The sequence below is a fragment of the Bidens hawaiensis genome, unplaced genomic scaffold, assembly GCF_021521415.1.
Source record: "Bidens hawaiensis isolate Kalapana, Puna unplaced genomic scaffold, B.hawaiensis_p1.1 tig00047146_1, whole genome shotgun sequence".
Taxonomy (NCBI): Eukaryota; Viridiplantae; Streptophyta; class Magnoliopsida; order Asterales; family Asteraceae; genus Bidens; species Bidens hawaiensis.
Window position 1 is genome coordinate 77,035 of NW_027506026.1, and position 20,924 is coordinate 97,958.

The 20,924-nt window shown below is 37.6% G+C and overlaps 1 non-coding gene and 1 pseudogene across 2 annotated transcripts; both read left to right on the forward strand.

Moving 5' to 3' along the window:
• Window positions 1-1,136: 1,136 nt before the first annotated feature.
• On the forward strand, window positions 1,137-4,374 carry LOC143616418 (phosphoinositide phospholipase C 4-like; annotated as a pseudogene). Its single transcript, XR_013150659.1, has 8 exons — window positions 1,137-1,545; window positions 1,630-1,826; window positions 2,066-2,201; window positions 2,292-2,495; window positions 2,600-2,826; window positions 3,135-3,252; window positions 3,327-3,566; window positions 3,969-4,374. The product of XR_013150659.1 is annotated as a phosphoinositide phospholipase C 4-like (transcript).
• Window positions 4,375-6,881: 2,507 nt separating this feature from the next.
• Window positions 6,882-6,953, forward strand: TRNAD-GUC (transfer RNA aspartic acid (anticodon GUC)). The gene has a single exon. It is a non-coding gene; the product is annotated as a tRNA-Asp (tRNA).
• Window positions 6,954-20,924: the final 13,971 nt, after the last annotated feature.

The window sequence follows — 20,924 nt, forward strand, 5'->3', positions numbered from 1 at the left end:
AAAAATTAGCTCATAGTTGAGCACCCGGCGTAGCCTATGCCGTAGGGGAGTAAGGTATTTTTTTCTCTTTTTTAATACGTTTTTTTGTCTTCCCCTCTCATAAGCTTTCTCACCTCTCGGTTAATGCCCCAAGGTCCTCAACCTCGTTTAAGCTTTTGTCACCCGCAATTGCATATCTTCACAAAGTCATTGCATTCTAAACATAATTCACTGAAAATTGTAATATAAAGTGCAACCAATCTCCTACTTATCATGTGGGCGACACGAACCATGGTGAGCGTTCTGTAAACCGAATGGCCTTGAGTGAAATTGTCCTCTTGTAGGAAACTGAAAATTTGAAATATCGTTTGTCAAATAGTCATTATTAATAAGGAGTTCTCGGCCGGTTTTGGATGCACAATAGGCACTTTTTGTGTTTTTCATTGTTGGAGCACACTAGTGTCCCCCCCCATACACACACACACAAACACCCTTTTAAAAACCATAATATGATTATATATAAAAATAAATGCCGAGCTAAGCTATTACAAGAAAGACTAAGACTAAGTTATATATACATTAACATTGAACAAAGACCGATCTTTTCAGCCTAAACAACTATTGAAGCACATGAGTTTACCGACCATTTTTAGGCTGCCGTTCATACACAAGAACTTGAAAGACGAGTTGATGGTTAGATATATATTAAAAATAAAATAAAATACAATAAAATAAAAGTTGTGAAAAATGTGATAAGGTTTTGGTTCTTCTTATCGTGCGAGTTTTAAAGAATATGTCTTGTACATTAAAAAATTAATTAGGAATAGGAACGTGTTGTTTTACTGTTTTTGAATCTTTTTTATTATAATGCATGATTTTGCCTACTCAATAATCCATAATAATTTATTTATTATCCAGTTTGCATATTACTATTATTGGTGACATGAGTAAAAATGAATGGACGGGTAATATTAATAAAGCGCGGGAAGCTATGCTTCACCCGTTGGAATTGACTGATTCTTTCTTTTTTGTGTGCTAGCTACAGCAACAATTAACGATACCAATTTAAACAGAATCAACAAGATTCATTCACACTCTTTCTCTCTCATCTGCCAAGACTAGACTCATCATATATAATAATATTAATACAATAATACACTCCCTCTATAAATAAACTGCACACCACCACAATTAATTCCCACCATTCTCGTTGATCATCCACAACACAATCTTACGTACAAACATGGTAATAGGGAATTATAGTGTATGCTATTGCTTCACTAGAAAGTTTAAAGTAACCGAAGCCGGACCACCATCTGACGTTAAAGAATTGTTTAGTAAGTACTCGGGTGATGGAAATCACATGACGCCTGATCAGCTCCGCGGGTTTCTAGAGGAGCAACACGAACACGACGTCTCGATTTCTGATGCCGAGCTTATAATCGAGCGGATACTTCATAAACGACATCCTCATCTTGCAAAGTTAATCAACAGGAAACTCTCTCGTTAGAGGATTTTCATCATTTCCTGTTTAGTACCGAGCTTAATCCGCCAATCCAAACTCGGGTATGTTAATTCACATGATGATCACTTTATTCTTAGCTTTAATTCGTAAATTAATAAGATCTTCAAGATGGGTTTGGCTTTTAGGTTCATCAAGATATGAGGGCTCCCCTGTCTCATTATTACATATACACCGGCCACAATTCGTACTTGACCGGTAACCAGTTAAGTAGCAACTGCAGCGAGGTTCCAATCATCAAAGCACTCAAATCAGGTGTCAGAGTCATAGAGCTTGATCTTTGGCCAAATTTGTCAAAAAATAATGTGCATGTTCTTCATGGAAGGTGCTCAACTTACTTTAATTCTATACATAAAGTTGCATACATATTAAGTATCTAGTAACAATAAAACACAAGAACATTCATCAAGAAAAAGTTACTAAATGTCTTAAAATTAAAAGAGGGAATTGCAAATTAACAATTTCATATTAAGATTAAGACTATAAATTAACACGTAAATTATATTAATCAATGATTGATCTATGCATTTTATGATAATCTAAGTTGTTTGTTTATTAATACAGGACCTTGACAAGCCCGGTAAAACTCATCGAATGCTTAAAAGCAATCAAAGAGTATGCATTTGTTGCTTCACCTTATCCGGTCATCATAACACTAGAAGACCATCTTACACCCTATTTACAAGCAAAAGTAGCCAAGGTGAGTACTGTTTTTGTATGTGAGATTTGATCAACAAAGAACATGTTCACATTACCTTGAGGTTCATGTTCCTTTTAATTGTTCTTGCAGATGATCACCGAAACATTCGGGTCAATGTTATTTTCTCCGGAATCAGAAAACATAGAAGAACTCCCGTCGCCTGAAGACTTAACATATCGGATTTTGATTTCAACAAAGCCTCCAAAAGAGTATCTTGAAACCGACGATGTTAGTCGAAGTAGCTCACAAAAGAGCCAAGTTTCGGATGTTGATGATGATGCTTGGAGTTCTAAGGTTTGTTGCAAAATGACACACATTCGTACAGTTATAATTATATCGGTTATTTATTTGTATTAAAATGAACAAGCCTTGATGAATTTGTGTTAAATATGTTGCAGTCAGGAAGTGATAAGAGTGATCAAGATGTTGAGACTGCAGATCTGTTAAAAGGAAAGAAATCACCTTCATCTCCTGTTTACAAGAAGCTGATTGCAATTCATGCTGGAAAACCGAAAAACGGATTGAAGAGTGCATTTAAAGTTGAAAAGGATAAAGTCACGCGATTAAGTTTGGCAGAACAAGCACTTGAAAAGGCTGCAGGAAATCATGGGCAGGATGTAGTAAGGTATTAATGAGTTTTAGATATTTTTAGAGGTTTCGATTTCTATCCGTTTATTTATGAATGGGCCCATTTTAGTTTATCTCAAATCGGGTCAAATAAAAGGAAGTCCAAGTCAAGTTGGTCAAAGTTATTTAAAGTCTAATTTTAACAAATACAACCTCCTTAATCATTTCTATTCAAAGACAGGGCCGTCTCCGAGAATTTGAATACCTCGGCCGAGCCAAAATAAAAAGGCCCGTAGGCCTAACGAAAATTATTGCAACAAAATTGTTTTTGTAGTAACAATATTTATTGGGAACATTTGTTTGCAGGTTCACACAGAAGAATATTCTTAGAATTTATCCCAAAGGAACGCGCATTACCTCCTCTAATTACAAGCCCCTAATTGGTTGGCTACATGGAGCTCAGATGGTTGCATTTAATATGCAGGTCAGCATCAAAACAACATAATATTGTGGACCGCGTTGTTATAACTAATATCTAAACTCCCATATACAATGCAGGGATATGGTAGATCACTTTGGTTAATGCATGGAATGTTCAGAGCTAATGGAGGTTGCGGTTATGTGAAAAAACCAGATTTTTTGATGAGTTGTGGGCCCAAGAATGAGGTGTTTAATCCCAAAGCAGAGATTATGCCCAAGACATCATTAAAGGTTAAAATATATATGGGAGATGGATGGCATTTGGATTTCAAGAAAACTCATTTTGATAAATATTCCCCTCCAGATTTCTTCACTAGGGTAATTATCTTTACTCTTTATGGTACAGAGAACCTACATGTTTGAATATAACTTTTACTGGAAGATACAAAGATCACACAACTAATTATATGCATCCCAAAAAAGTTAAATCCAATTATTTTATGAACACTTAAAAGTTATTAAGAGAATACATAAAGTAAAAGTTTAAATATACTTCTTGTGAAAGTGAAGTACAGAAGTCTGAGTACTAATACATTGTATAAATTTCAAGAGGTGTGTGTGTGTATAAAGTAATAGGCTAATAGCTATATATAAAACTCTTATATAGTGTCTATGTTGAACATCAATAACAAAAAGATACATACTTGTTTTTAGGATATTTTCACAGTACAAACTTTAAAAATGATTGTACTTTAGTTAACCTTTATACCTCTGAAACAGGTTGGTATAGCTGGAGCATCTGTTGATAAAGTGATGAAAAAGGCCAAGATTAAGGAGGATAACTGGACACCTGTTTGGAATGAAGAATTTACATTTCCATTAGCAGTTCCTGAATTAGCTTTACTTAGAATTGAAGTACATAGTTATAACATGTCTGAGAAAGACGATTTTGCTGGCCAAATTTGTCTGCCTGTTTCAGAGTTGAGGCCGGGAATCCGTGCTGTCCCACTCTGTAACCGCAAAGGCGATCAATACACATCAGCAAGGTTACTAGTGCGTTTTGAGTTCATCTAAATTACGCTTCCGTTAATCTCGTTAGATTAGCTCATTGATTTCGTAGAGTTTGGTTTAGTCGGTTTGCTCTTGTTGTCTATAAGTATAGTCATTTGTTTTAGGAATGGGTTGTTATTTTGAAATAAATCATATGTACATATGTAAATTTATGAATGAGAAGTGGAAGTCCATTCATTTATGTGCAGACTCTTGTTTTCAGTGGTTGATATAAAAAAGAGACATGTTGTATGGTCCATACCTAGTTATATCCATCTGTTTCCTGTTTTATTTTGGTGTTTTACTGTATGCAGAACATATTCTGAAATATATATTAGCTGGTGTCATCAATTCCTACTTTGAAAATTAGCAAAATTAATGTAGATAGAATATTTAAAAGTTTTGTTCCCCATTTATTTAAAACTAATGGATCTCTTTCATATACTTTGTGTAGATAATGCAGTATTTTTAAGTATTTAGTTGTATCTTTAACATTTGGGGTTACAAAGCGACGGGTTACCGGAAAATAGTGCTAGAAAACTAAACATAAAATGGTAAAATGAATGTTCAAAATCTTCATAATTTTTTTTTTGTGAAAAATTGTGATGAAGATTGAAGATGCCACATGCTTGGAAAAGCAAAGCAAAGCAAAGCATCATAAATTCGTGCAACACAAAGGCAGGCCTGGATCTCATCTCATGCACTTTCTCTTTTAGTGATATCAACCATCCTCTTAGTGTAATATTCTTCTAATAGCTTTTATTACTTTGATTTGATTCGATTTTTAAATTCATGTGGTTCTTGATGACATGAAATCTCCGCGTTCTAGTTATACATAAGGGCATGCTCAAATATGTTGAGAACCACATGAACCACTTTAGTTCAATTGTGTTTATGTAGTTAGTTGATTTTCAGAAACAATAATCCGGTGACATGCACCCGTGTATTGAACACAAATTCCTAATTAAATAAGATATGTGTGTAGTTAGATGATTCTCAACATATCTTTTATTTTATAATTAAACGCACCTCTATATTACTGTATATAGTGTATACAAAACCAATTTACAAGTGACAATTTATGGCCGTCCAAAGCGCTCGTCGCTCGAACTCGCTCGCCGCTCGCTCGAAAGTTGCTCGCTCGTTTTTTCGCTCGAATGTAAACGAGCCGCTCCGTTCGGTTCGGTTTGCAAACGAGCCAAGCAACGAGCAAAGGTATGCTCGGTTCGGTTTGGCTCGAATATTTTAATTGATTTTATATATTATATAATTATATGTAGGTTCGCTCGATGAGGTTCGAAGTATTATGTTTAAACTGACTCTATATATATATATATAATTTTCTAAATGTTAAATGAAGCCCACACATTTAACATTATAATCTAGCCCAATACAAATACAAAAGCCCAGTTAAATTAAATAAAACAACTAAAATCAACCTCTACTTTTTCTTGACTTCCTATCTTCTCCTTGTTTCATTCACAATTCAAAATCGCCTCCACCCGTTCCGGCCGCTCATCCCAGAACCCCAATCAAATCGACGCAACAAAAACGTGACAGCAAGTTCGTTATCTCGTATTGATATGTTGTGAGCCGCGATTTGAATTGTGTGCATCTCACCCACGTTGCAAGCAACCTTAATTATTTCATGCATTTCCTTTTGTTTAGTTCTTATTATGCAATTGGTTGTGGTTGATTTTGATGTATTATTTGTTCAGTTTAACTCGATTGTTGCATACTTTTAATATTATTTCTTTTTTAATTCGAGCCAAATCGAGCAAAACCGAGCCACTCGGTTGTAAATCAAGCGAGTTCGAGCAAGACTTTTCTGCTCGTTTCTTTAAATTCGAACCGAACCAAGCCGCTCGGTTTCAATTCGAGCCGAGTTCGAGCAGGCGCTCGCTCGGTTCAGCTCGATTCTTGAACAGCCCTAAGTGACATTAATGTTGGGCCTATCATAAGGGCCCTGCAGAGAGGGGTAAGAACCCAAGAGGTATTGAACTGGATCTCTGGCCCAGTTCCACCAACCCGGAGAATGGTATGAAGTTGATTATTTTAAGGGCTAATTGTATGAAAAAAGAAACCAATAGTGGACTAAGATGTGGTTTAGTTAAAGCAAACTTTTAGGCTTGAAAACCTATCAACATTTCAACATCCAAATGTCCAAAAGTTTCATCAAAATAAGAGAAAATTGTGCTAACCTTAATCTTCCGGATGATATGTAAACATTTAAGCTTTAGTCATGAAGTGTGAAATTATAGCTTTGATCTCAACTGTTGATTTAGCTGTCACATAACCGCCTCTGACATCGATGTCCGTTAGAGAAATATGCTAATTTAGTGTACAATAACTAATACACAGTGAAATTAAAAAGAAAAAAAAATTATTTCCAAGTTTAAAAATGAGTCAAGAAATCTGAAATTCAATGATTATGAAAAGAATAAATAATGTAACAGTTATGTCACAAAAATTACTTATGATAATAAACTTTACAACTCAAAAGAACTTTGATCATATTCATTTTCTTTTCATTTGATACATAAATAATTGAAGTAAAATAAGTAGTCCTATAGGTAAAAAGTCCTCTTTATGTCTAAACAAGAAACGTTGAAAGGTCTATATTGTTTTGAGTAAATCAAACAAGTCGTTGTAGTATAGTGGTAAGTATTCCCGCCTGTCACGCGGGTGACCCGGGTTCGATCCCCGGCAACGGCGTATGGTTTTTTACGAAAATAAATTGGTTGAAACTTTTGTAGATTCTATCTAGATTTGTGGTTGCAGCAGTTTTAGGTTTTTAAGTGTTTGCATACCTTTCACACTTTCACCTGTATGTTGTTCTCTTCATGAGTGTTGTTTTGGTTACTTGCCAATAAGATCACTCAATTAAACGTGTTTAGTTGAATAATCGGCTTACCGTTCACACGCCAGTATGCAAAATGTAGGAGCCATGGGTCTATCTTGTGTTTTTCCCCTTAACTTCTTGAGGAAATCCAAAACTTCCATGTATGTCTTTTTCAATAAAGATCCCAAAGAAATACTTGTTATTTAAAACTTTGAAACTCATAGTGCCTTGTAATCAATTGCTAACACTTTTATGGAACTAAATGTCAACTACCATTATCTCACATACTTAGGACTATGAACATTATTCTGAAATTTTGTACATTAAAAATCCCATTTTGATATGTCTTTGACAAGAACAATCTATGATAACATGCGATGTTATGTTGTCACTTTGATATATCTTTTACAAGAATATTCTTTCATTCCATTCTTTAGTATGACATAAACCTCTGAATTTAGGTTCCAACCATGTCAGTTTGACTTTTTTCTAGAAGTCAACTTCGATATAATTTCTTTGAAAGATCAGGTTTTAAGGCCATGACAAATTGACAATCAAATCTTTTGTCATGCCTTTAAATCTTTTCTTTCTTTTTCCTTGTATCGGAAAACCAGTGAAGTCAATGCAAAAGAACATAAAAACATGATACAAGTCTTGTGCAACTAATCTAAATTCTTGTTATCGAAATCTAAAACGGTTAACGAGTTTTGTTAGAAGTTTACTCACTTTAGGTGTAAACAATATAAACAAAGCAGTATTACAAATCAAAGGTGTTTTCATGTTAACGTAAATAGTTCAAGTATCAACTGGTCAAGAATCTGCAATCCAAGACACACCCCAATCTCTCCAAAGTCTTCACCTTTCAATCACATCTGTTTCAGCCATTTTACAAATTTCATCCCACATTTCCTTAGATTCTCCACCCACAAAGTTCTTCTTCTCGAATCCAACATATTCTTTATCATGTCTGCATAATTCTTCACCATCATCCACCGAATTGCAGCTGCTAGTACTTGAAGATGATGGTGATGATGATGATAATGGAGATGGTGCATTCTTGTCAAGATCACCTCTTAATTTCCTCCTGAAATTTGAATTTTTTGACTGCGATTCGTCTTTTCCTGCAAGTTATCCATACCCATGTCATAAAAGTCACCAAGACTGTAACTTTATAACTTTTCTTTTTAATCTAACGTATTTAATTATATCATAATCCATACCCATATCATAAAAGTCACCAAGACTATAACTTTGTAACCTTTGTTTTTTTTTTATATTTACATACTTAATTATTTCATAATCCTTACCCATATCATAAAAGTCATCAAGTCTGTAATTTTCCTGCAATTCAAAAGCGGATAGCAACGCAACTTGTTGTCCGTTTGCCTTATGTTTCGATGTAATTACTACTTTTCAATACATTAATTTGAAAACAAACAAAAAATATATTTATTTAAAAAGTAGTAATTACATCTAAACATAAGGCAAACGTCCGCTACCCCTTTATAAAGTTTATAACTAAAAAGAAAATCTTTAAAGAATCAAACCTGAATATGAAGCTTCTTGATTACCCGAGAATTCAAGAACGGAAACAGGACTTGAATTCTCCGAATCACACTCAGTATTGCAAACTTTCTTGTAATTCTTGCTCAAATTAGGCAATTTACATGAACCCATAGCTTCACCATGACAATGAACCAATTCTTGATTCAACTTGTTTCTTGATTTCCCCTTTTGATTTTTCGAAAAACCCGACTCCAATTCCTTATCTTTGGATCTTCGGGATAGCCGTTTACCTAAAAACTTCAATTTAATCGGGGCGATTGAAGTTAAAAATTTTTTGGGAGATGAAATTATTTTTCAAGTCTACTATTTCGTAAGAAGTATCTTTACTATGTTTAACAGAAAATTGATCCAACCTTGGAAAGTGATAGATATACTGATTCTGTGTGCTTATCTAGTGAAGTTATAAGGCCTAAAAGACTTTAGAACAGTCATTGTATGTCATGGTAGCTTTTTATGGTGCGTAGAAGTAGAAGTGATACTAACTAAATCTACTTGATTTTATGTGGAAACTTCTTATGAGTTGTGTATGTCTCCATATATATCTTTCCGAATGATAGGCAGAAAAGCGATTACCCAGTCATACACGAGCCCGTGAGTGTTCTGATTCCCGTGAAGATAGCGTGTCAAGAAACTGCAGTGATCCAGATTCGGGACTTGCAGTAGTTTATCTGAAGTTGTGTAAATGTCTAAAAAAAAAAAAAAAAAAAAAAAAATTTGAGACATTCTAGAGTTCATAATATTTAGACTTCTCAATCAAGGTGCAAGATAGAGAACGAGATTAAGAGTCCAAGGATCGAAGAGTTACTACTATTTAATCAGACACTACGGGTCGAAGTCAACTCGGGGTGACTTGGGGAAAGCCAAATACGCTTTGAGAATAAATAGGAGGTATCATAATCTCTGAGTTGTTGCCCATTTAAAATTTTGAGCTTAATTGAACCTAACCCGTATCACAGAAACGATGAAAACCATTCTAAGTTATTTACCTGCTTACAACCTGTTTCTTTATGTCATAATATAGCTAAACACGGATCTGTGTGACATTCACGTAGTTAGTATGATTCCTGTTCGGATCTTTTTTAAAACATGGTAGTCCCTATCAAGACTGAAATTTGATCCCGTGTATTTTATTTAAAATTTTTTTTTTTCTGCTTATGTAGTTGTTTGATTTTATACCTGGTTACTTGGTCTTGATCGTATCATTTATTCTTTAAAGGTTGTTTTAAAACTTAATTGCAAATTGTTCAAATTATAGGGGTTTGTTTTGAAAATTTTCATATATAGGCGAACTTATCCATAACTTCGCCTGCAATAGGCGAAGTTATCCATAACTTCGCCTGTCAAATTTTGACCCTATATAAAGAAGTTTTAAGGTCAAACAGTATCATTTTTTCAAAAACCTAAGCGAACTTATCCTCCGAAACCTAAGCGAACTTATCGTATTATCGATCTCAATCTTCTGTGTTCATTCTTTCTCTGTTCTAAGTCGATTAAAGGTGTATAGGGTTTATAGTTTCATATACTCTTTGTTTTTGAGGTTGATCATCGGTCGTTTCGACTCGATTATCGACCTCATCTTTCGAAACATTAAACACCCGATTTCAAGCTTGTTATTACGTGTTCGTAATATACCTGAACATCTAAAACTTCATAAAATCATGTGTTACGGAGTCCTCGATCTCCAATTTCATCATCTACACGTCGTTCGACAAACCTAATTGTTGCCGATTCGAATTCGGCGAAGTTACAGTTTAGGCGAAGTTATCCGTAACTTCGCCTGAGGTTTAACTTCGCCTGATTATAGATTTTGAAACAGTTTATGAGGCGATGTTGTGGTTAGGCGAAGTTATCATTAACTTCGCCTGGACCTTTTTACTTAACTGTTATCAGACGAAGTTCAAGTTGAAGCGAAGTTGTTTCCCAACTTCGCCCCACCTCTAACTTCGCCTATACAGAATAAATCACAACTTCGCTCATGGTAACAGGCGAACTTGTGATTTGCGTTGACGTGTATCTAACTTAGTCTGTTTGATGCAGATATGGCTGCTGTAGGTGGTGCAGGCGGAGATGACGGTGGTGATAACCAGAGACAGTTCTTCCCGGGTCACAACATGTATATAACATTAGACCCGGAGGCGAGCAGAGTTGATGATTTCCGCGAAATCATCACATTCTTACTACGCTCGCGTATATTCCACGCGATCACTACAACACTGCCGATATCCTTGCCCAACATTGAGGATTTTTGGCAGACCGTGGAATATGACTGTAGAGTCGAGCCCACGGTGATGCGCGCAACAGTCAACAATCAGATTGTTCAGTTCTCTTCTGAACAGATCCTGGCGGCTTTACGGTTTGGAAATGAGACGAGGGATGACCCGACAGAGTTTGTGGCTCCTTTCCGTGATGGAGCGTTTTTGAGGATGGGATACTCTGGTCCCTTGGGGGATACGCAGAGAAGGAAAGGGTTTTTGCTTGACCAGTGGCGCTTTCTCATGCATGTCATGATTGTATGCATGTCAGGGAGAAAGGCGGGCACTGATGGCATGGGCGCGACCATGCAGTCAGCGATGACTGCTCTGACTTACAACAAGCGATACAGCTTTATTCAGATGGTCTTCTATGAGATTGATCGTCAGAGAAGGGCGATGGCGCGTGAGAGATTCATCATGTATCCAAGATTCCTACAGATGATCTTGAATCATGTTGCTCCAACGCTACCTCAGCGCCGCCCAATAAGATACGTTGAAAGTGTGAATAAGCGGATCTTCGCCCAATGTAGATACTCCAGTGCGAGGAGCAAACCTGAGCTCCGTCCTCGGCATACTCCACTGTTTGGGTACTTAATCAACCCGGGGTATGTACTTGCTCGAGGGGACGAGTTTCGGGACCCGGCACCACAACAGGCAGGAGCACCTCAAGTTATACCTGCTGCACCTGTTGTGTCACCGGAGGAGAACGTTGACCTTGATGCTGAGTTTGGAGGTCAAGGCTACTTTGATATGGAACGGGTGGATCCAGAGGAGTATGTGCAAGTCTCGGGTGAGAGGGTGTCGACTGTGAATGTTACTAGGACAGCTGCTACGGTGGCTGGTTCTGATGAGGCAAGAAGGATTTTGGTAACACATGAACGGCTTCATGGGAAAAGAAAGAGAACTGATGATGATAGCGAGTCAGATTATGAGGAAGAGGTACAACAGTTAATACGCAGATCAAGAAGGGAACGGATAGGTGCAGGATCTGGAGCTGGTGAGAGCTCGAGGGTGGTACGTTTCACTCCACCCGCACTATCCGGTATGACAATGGTTCCCTCATCATTACAGGTTACAAGGCGAAGCGCCACGGACGTTCCCGTGGTGGCTACCTCATCTGCCTTTGGCCTCCCACCAACTTCATTCCAACTACCGACTCCGGAGATTGTTTCGTTGCCGCCGCCGACTGTCGTGGCACACTTTATTGAGTCGACGGTTGTGGCTACTGCAGGGTTATCGGTGACGATACCACCTGCGGTTACGTCTTTGCCTACTTCTGAGGTCCCGGTTACATCGGAAATCCCTCCTCAGTACACTCAAGATATATCACATCTGAGGTTTGATTTTGATGCAACCTTATCAGACTCAGAACGAATAGCAACACTTGAACAGGTCGTGGCAGAGCAGTCAAGGATTAATCTTATCCAGACCCAGGCTATTCAACGCCTTGTTGCAGAGAATCAGATGCTGTCGTCCCTGCTGGTAGAACATGGAAAAATCATAAATGCTCTGAAGGAGTTCTTGGCATCTCAGGGGGAGACGAGCTGTAAAGGCGATGAGTTGAGGACCAAGAGACTCAATGATAGAGACGATGATCCCAATGCATCGAAAGATGCAGGTGGTGAGTTGCCAAGAACTGATCAAGCTCTTGGAACTTCCACAACTCAGGGGGAGTCGACAACTGCAGCTGGTGATGATGAAGTGGTGGTAGTGGAGGTTGAGGAGATGGATGATGACTATATTGGTGATGATGATGTATTACCGGTGGATGAGATAAAGAAGATTGGTGAACAGATAGTTATTGATAATGATATTGAAGAGGGAGAGATAGTAGAGGAGAATGTGGAGCATGAGATACCGCAAGTCGAGAACGTAGATATGAGTCAAGAGATTGGGAATGATGAGACTGAATGGGAAGAGCAGCCTAGATGGAAAGAAGGCTATGCTCAGTGGTTCGTCAAAACGAAGAAACCAGCGGTCCCTACAATGTTTAAGAAGAGTTACAACATTAGAGGCTATGCTGAAGCGAGAAAGGGGATTATTTGCTGGATATACGATGAGCAGTTGAGGCTCTTTGTTATTAAGAGGTATGATGGTGTTCAGTATTTCAAAAGACTTTTAAGATCGTTGAATACACTGCCAGAATGTGAAGTGAAAGACTTAGCCAGATTGGGATTGATAAACCGAAGTGATGATAATATGGCTAGAGTTATTGGGAAGATTGTTTGGAAGGAAAGTATAAAAGAGAAGAAGTTTGAGCTGTTGAAACCACAAAAGGGAAAACTTATCGAAGACAAAGATCGTGGATTGAGAGCTAATGGTAAACCTTGGATGATTATGAAGTATAAGCCGATCCGGTGCCTTAAAGAAGTGCCGATGAAACAGATGCCCAAGGATGTGCTCAAAGATCTAAAGTGGTGGTATGTTGATTGTGAAACAGCTGAAGCAGTGATGGAAGACGAAGATGAACAAGAGCTGCTAAGAGTTTATGATCCGATGCATCTAGTGAACTTGTCGCAAGCTGATCTGCAGGTGCTGAATGAGAAGAAGATCTTTTATATTCCTGCTTGGAAAGACGAAGCGAAGAAATATCAAAGAATTGTATCAGTTTGTGTACACGAAGGAGTTCATGCTTGAAGATGAAGATGCAAAGTCGTTGAAGATTACAAGACACATGCTTGAAGATAAAGAGATGAAGCTACTGCCAAGGGGGAGTCTGTTGGTACATGATGTCAGTAGTTCAGTGCCTAGTGTCTGTAATCGAGTCGTTTGGATTTGAGTTTGTATGTATGCGAAGTTGCTAACAAGTTCGCTGATATAGGCGAACTTGTTAGACAAGCGAAGTTAGTGACAACTTCGCCTGAACATGCCAGGCGAAGTTGTCGTGATTATATAAACTAGGTTACGGCTTAGTTAACATATAGACAATAGAAAGAGTTCATTAGTCAGAGAACGAGTCAGAGAGAGTCTGTATTTGGTGATCTTTGTATCACGTGTTTACGGTTGCAATATAACGGGTTTGTGTTTATTGTAACGTGTTTAATCGTTTTGTCTTCTACGCTCGAAACGTCTTACGTAGGGATTCCGCACCTACGTAGAACGCGATATCTCGTGTAGATCCGGCTGGGAACCTACATTGATGTTTCTTAACTGTAAAGAAACATTACTATAATCCTTTGTATGTTTAAATCTTATGTAAACATAATTTTGATCAAGGTTTGGGCTATATCCCTGACTGTGGTATAAGCCATATAATAATAAAATAATAACTTAGGTAGAACCCCTACCTTTCACGGGCATTCGGAGTTTGATTACCTAAGATTGATTGAGCAGTACCTCCACTCTCTATCGCATTCTAGAGCATAAACTGTTGGAACTTTAGAGCTTGGCACGCACTACGATGCTTGGCACGCAAAACAAGGCAACATATGGTGGCCGTCGTGTTGTGCACGTACTTCGAGATAGATTGTCGGGTTATTTTTGGGTGGCACGTACTTCGAGGCATCGTCGGTATGTGGCACATATTACGAGGTGATGATTGTCTGGTCGGCACGGAAACCGAGGTAGTGAGAGAGTAATTCTAGAGAGATAATCTAGAGAGAGAATGGATAGGTGTGTGGGGAATGAGCTCGTGTCCTCCCATTTTATAGCTGATTTTGGATCCCATCGCGGTACGCGATGGGATTCTTCCTTGACTCCGTCGCGTAGCGCGACGCGTACATTCTGCCACGCGTCCCGTCGTGCTGCCACGTGTCCCTGAGTCATCACGGCCCATCGCGGTACGCGATGGCCGTCTTCTTGGACTCGTCGCGTAGTGCGATGGGTCTCTGGAAATTATTTTTCATATTCAGTCCCTGTACTTTAGTAGCTTGTCATATCTGGTCTAATTCTCGTTGTCCAAAAATACTAAGGCGGCTCTTAAAGCGGCTCGCAGCGATGCGAGCTTGCGAAGTGACAAGTGCGCCATCAAAGCGCCACATTCGCCCTTCGCCCTTCGCCCATGCCCGTGAGTGTGCGCGTGCGTCGGGTGCTTCGCACCCTCCGCTAGGACCACTGGGTGCATGCTAGGCATATAAGAATATAAATATGGAAAATCTCTTCCTTATAAAGAGCTTCCATTTCTTTACCACTTTCCATTTGGGATGGGTTTTTAACTTCCTTATTTATACCCATGTGGAATGCTACCACTTTCTTGCATCTTTCAATGTGGGATGAAATTTCCTTATTCCATATCCTTAACATGAGATAACTTCCTTTATGGAATATTTTATTTCCTTATAAAATGTTTTATTTTCTTTATTTAATTTTTCTCATATTTTATAGAATAATTTTGATTCTTCAACTTCACTAACTTGTCAAATTTGGACCAAAATTTTGGGGATGTTACATTTTACATTACATGTGAATTGATTTTGAACAAAGTTTAGAAATGAGACTAGGACATTATAAAATCCTGCTTTAAACTTTAATGGGTAAAACCAAGTAAAACGTGTAAAATCATCAACAAATATAACATAATACAAATGTCCATCGGTGGATGATATGGGCGCGGGACCCCAAAGATCACAATGAACCAAATCCAACATGTGTGAGGATCGTTTATTATTTTCATTGAAAGGTAAACGATGTGCATTGGATAATTGACAAGACGAACATAAACCCGGTTTGGGTAATAAAGACTTGACAAAAACATGTCCAAGTTTACATAAAACAGAAATAATATAAAATGAAACATGGTCTAAACGGCTATGCCATTTATTGAACGAAGCTCGAAGATGAGGAGCAACAAAAGCGGTAACAAACGACTTGTGACTTTGTGAAAACACATAAAATCCGTTGTCACAAGTGCCTCTAGCGAGAACCGCTACCGTTTTTCGATCCTGAATGTGAAAGAAATTGTTAGAAAAAAGAACATCAACAGGTGAATCGTTCGTTAATCTACTAATGGAAAGTAGATTTTTTTTAAGATTTGGGACAACAAGCACATTATGTAATGGTATGTTATTGATTTTCCTGTTACCAATTTGGGTGACGGGTAGAGATTGTTCGCTACCGAATGTAACACGAGTATTACCCGAATCGACACGGGACTCATTGAGATCATCAATGGATTGAAGCATATGAGCAGTGGCCCCCAAGTCGGAAGCCCATTCTGGAGTGTTCTAGGTTATGTTGCACTGAGCATGAAATGCCTGAGCAAGGTTTGCATCAAGCGGAGTAGGTCTTTGTGCATAAGTGGAGAGACTGGGTCATGCACTTGCATAATGGCCATCGTTTCTGCAAAGTTTGCAATGTGGAGGGCGTCTAGGGTTTCTGGATTGACGGGTGCATCGGAGTATGACCCGTAAGCGAGCTTAAATGATATAAAAATCTATGCATTAAGTGTTAATTTCATGGGAACTAGATAACTACTGTTGTGTGGTTATTTTCAGGTATGAGGAGATAGAGGATGAAATCACGAGAACGTGGGCGAAAACGGTGAAGAAAACAGAGTTAAAACGAAAAAGATATGAAGAAAACAAGAAAATGTGAAAGAGCTCCACCGTGGGCCACGGTTTGGACCGTGGGCCACAGTCCAACTGACCAAAAATGACAGTTTTCACCGTGCCGTGGTGTTTTGGGGCATCGTGGAAGCCACCGTGACCCCAACGATTGGTACCCAAATTCTATTACCGAGTCTAAGGACACCATCGTCACCCTTGACTAGCGAGTCAATGGTGTCGTTACGTTTTTCGTCGAAGATTTGGCTGTCATTGATCGCTTGAATTTGGGCAGATTTGATTTGTTCGAAAAGATAGACTTGAATTTCTATCCGCAACGCACGGACTCTCTTTGGCTTCTCATGTTCCTTGCGACTTAAGGCATCAGCCACGACGTTGGCTTTGCCTTCATGGTAAACGATCTCACAATCATAGTCATTGAGTGTTTCCATCCATCGTCGTCGGCGCATGTTAAGCTCTTTTTGATCAAAGATATGCTTTAAGCTCTTATGATCGGTGTACACAGTAAATCTTACTCCATAGATGTAACGATTCCGGCAAATTCAGGTATACCCTAGCCGGAATATACTATTTACGTGTTATTTAATATTGATTATATGAGTTATAGCACGTTGATACGAATTTATATGGTTCACAGTATGAATCATACTCAATTATATAGTGAATCGTATTGGAATTACAATTAATCAATAATCGGTTATTGAGACCCGAACGGATCGGGAGTTTCATCATAGACGAAGTATATAATGTTTAGTGATATTTACGAAGTATTAATGCTTCGGGATAAGTAAATTATAGCACAGAAAAAGGATTTCGATTTAATGGTACGTCGGTACGCTAAACGAAACCTTTAACACCAAACCAAGCAAGAGACGATCAATCAAACCGAAAAAGATGCACAAATATCGATAATATGATGTTTTAATGTCATGGGTTAAGTTTTTAAAGTTTTTAAATCAGTTTTATGTAAATTTTATTTTTGACCCGAAAAACAACCATTTTATGCTCGTTTTAAGCCGAATTACGAGTCTAAACGAGAAACGAACTGAACCAGATTATCCACAACATTATCCGGATTGCGTAATCCGAATGTGTGGCCTAGAATTGATGTGTGGGGCCCACCCCCATCCACCTTATGGACCGATCGGTCCTTGTGTTATTATCATTCATATCATTTTCTTTTTTCTTCAACACATTTCACACAAACTCTCTCAAATCTTCAAACATACATCCAAGCTCTTGAGTTTTTAACCAAAAATCACAAGGTATGAACATGTTTTGATGCTTGAATCCAACTTCTAACTCCATGATCTTGAGAAAAGGAAGGTTCCAAGTGAAATATGGGTGAAAACCCGAGATGGAACCGGTTCTCGTATGATCAAGGGATGTATACAAGTTATACAAAGGATCTTGATCCAAGTAATGAGTTAAAAGTGTTTAGAATAAAATTTTACGGTTGAAATCTTGTAAAAATGAGTTTCCATGTGAAAGATGGGTGAAAACCCGAGATGAAACCGACTCTTGCATGATCAAGAGATGTATACATGTTATACAAGGGATCTTGGTCCAAGAAATGAGTAAAAAGAGTCGGGAATGGATTTCTACGGTTAAAACCTTTGTTTTTACTTAAAAACCGACACTTTGAAAGAAATGGTTTGATTGTTGGTATAGTTTGCTTGGTGTGGTGTTGATGTGCTTGTAAGTGTTGTATCTAGCGGCTAGCAAAGGCTAGAAACCGAGATCCTTGCGATCTAAAGCTAGAAAACACAAAATAGTTCGGTTTTCGTGTGTTTATGAAAAATGGACAGATTTACGTGTGCTTAGAGTCGGGTCACGAAATTTCACAGAGATGATCTACACATGAAAATATGAGATCTGTGAATTTTTGGTAATTTTTGGATAAAAGATGAATATTTGGTGAATTTAATGCTCGGTTTTGGCCAAAAATAGTGAAAAATAGCAAAACATGATGAAAAATTCCGGAAAATTTAAGATAAGCTTTTTATATCATATAAAAGTCACCCACAAAATTTGAGCTCAGTTGGAAAAGCCTAAGTAGGCTTTTCGGTGAAACGAGTTCTAGGGCTTTCTAGCTCGGTTTTGGGTGAAAATGGCTTGAAAAATAAGTTTTAAATTCTGGAAAAATTTCCAGGGAGTTATGAGGATGATAAAGATCATCCCAGAAAAATTTGGGATTTTTCTAAAGTGTTTTGGTATTTTTGATATATTTAGTGTTTTAACAAGATTTAAAAATAGATAAATAAATGTAAATTTAGGAAAATAAATCTGGGAAAATTCCAGAAAGTTATGAGGATGATAAAGATCATCCCAGAAAAATTTGGGATTTTTCTAAAGTGTTTTGGTATTTTTGATATATTTAGTGTTTTAACAAGATTTAAAAATAGATAAATAAATGTAAATGTAGGAAAATAAATCTGGGAAAATTCCAGAAAGTTATGAGGATGATAAAGATCATCCCAGAAAAACTTGGGATTTTTCTAAAGTGTTTTGGTATTTTTGATATATTTAGTATTTTAATAAGATTTAAAAATAGATAAATAAATATAAATATAAGAAAATAAATCTGGAAAATTTTTACAAAATTCCTTTCTGTCAAATTAAGTTTTGTGCAAAATTTCAAGACCCGAGACTAATCGGGTAATTATTTGTGCTAAAAAGAACATAAAAACAAGTTTTTAAAGCTTAAAACGTGTAAACCGGCAAAGTTCGCATAAGCGAGCTGACTGGTACATGAAAACTCTAAAAATAGACTATTTCATAAATCTAAGTAAATTAAGTAAAAATAAATCATCCGAAAATAATTCGGATGATTTGGGTAATTTTACCCGATTTTACCGTTTTCGGCACCGAAATACCGGAAATGGGCCCCACGGCCAAACGGGGTGTCAAACCGAGCTATAATTTCATCACCTTAACTAAATTGACTGTCAAACTCTAAGCAATGTCAATCTGAGTCCTTAGAAGTGTCACGGGGTTAACATTGTCCCCGAATCGAGTACAGTACTGGGTTAACAATGTTCCCAGATGTACCGATTGATACGTATTTAAGTTATGGGAATTATATAGTAACGACTAGATATTATATTACAGATCCAGGCACGTAGCTGTTCCTTATATTACTCACCGACTCACAACAAGGTGAGTTTTCACGAGCCCCTTTTAATGAATTGTTTTAATTATATTTTCCCGGGGCGGAAAACATGTCTTATTTAAAGTATTTAAGTACATACCGATCGTATGGAAATACTTGTACATTTATATATATATGGACTGATGCATAGAATATATAAAATGTTTATAATGTGTTATTGTTCTGGGGTAACATAGTTCCCAGGGGTTATTGTTGTTCTGGGGTAACATAGTTCCCAGGGGTTATTATTATTCTGGGGTAACATAGTTCCCAGGGGTTGTTATTGTTCTGGGGTAACATAGTTCCCAGGGGTTATTATTATTCTGGGGTAACATAGTTCCCAGGGGTTGTTATTGTTCTGGGGTAACATAGTTCCCAGGGGTTATTATTATTCTGGGGTAACATAGTTCCCAGGGGTTGTTATTGTTCTGGGGTAACATAGTTCCCAGGGGTTATTATTATTCTGGGGTAACATAGTTCCCAGGGGTTGTTATTGTTCTGGGGTAACATAGTTCCCAGGGGTTATTATTGTTCTGGGGTAACATAGTTCCCAGGGGTTATTGTTGTTCCGGGGTAACATAGTTCCCAGGGGTTATTATTATTCTGGGGTAACATAGTTCCCAGGGGTTGTTATTGTTCTGGGGTAACATAGTTCCCAGGGGTTATTATTGTTCTGGGGTAACATAGTTCCCAGAAAGTTATTGGAAATGTTCTGGGGTAACATAGTTCCCAGCATGATTATATTGTTAATAAATGATTATTAAAATGATTTGTCAGTGTTTATTTAAATTAGTGAAACTCACCAACTATTCGTAGTTGACCCGTTTTCTTTACATGTTTTCTAGGTATGCCCAAGTTGGATTGATTGATGTGTGCTTAACTATCTGTGCTACCTGTTGGAAGCTTGCTGCTCTTTGTTTTGTAATGAATTTATTAATGTCTTATCGGTAAAATATGTGTGTAACACCTAGACAGTAATGAAACTCGCAACAATGTAATATGTTATAAATTAATGTAGTGGTATTTTCTTTATAAGCAATGCTGTTGATATCAGATGTGTCTGTTGCATCCCGTGTACGTTTCCGCTGCGGTTACGGGGTGTTACAATAGAGATAGTGCCTCCATATCTTAAGTGCAAAGATTATGGCGCGTAACTCTAGATCGTGAGTCGTATAGTTCTTCTCGTGTACTTTGAGTTGACGAGAGGCGTATGCGATTACTTTCTTGCGTTGCATTAGCACACATCCTAAACCAGAATGGGACTCGTCACTAAAGACAATAAAATCCTCAGTACCTTCTGGCAAGGCCAGTATAGGTGCTTGGGTGAGTTTTTATTTAAGTATATCGAACGCCTCTTGTTGTTTCGATCCCCAT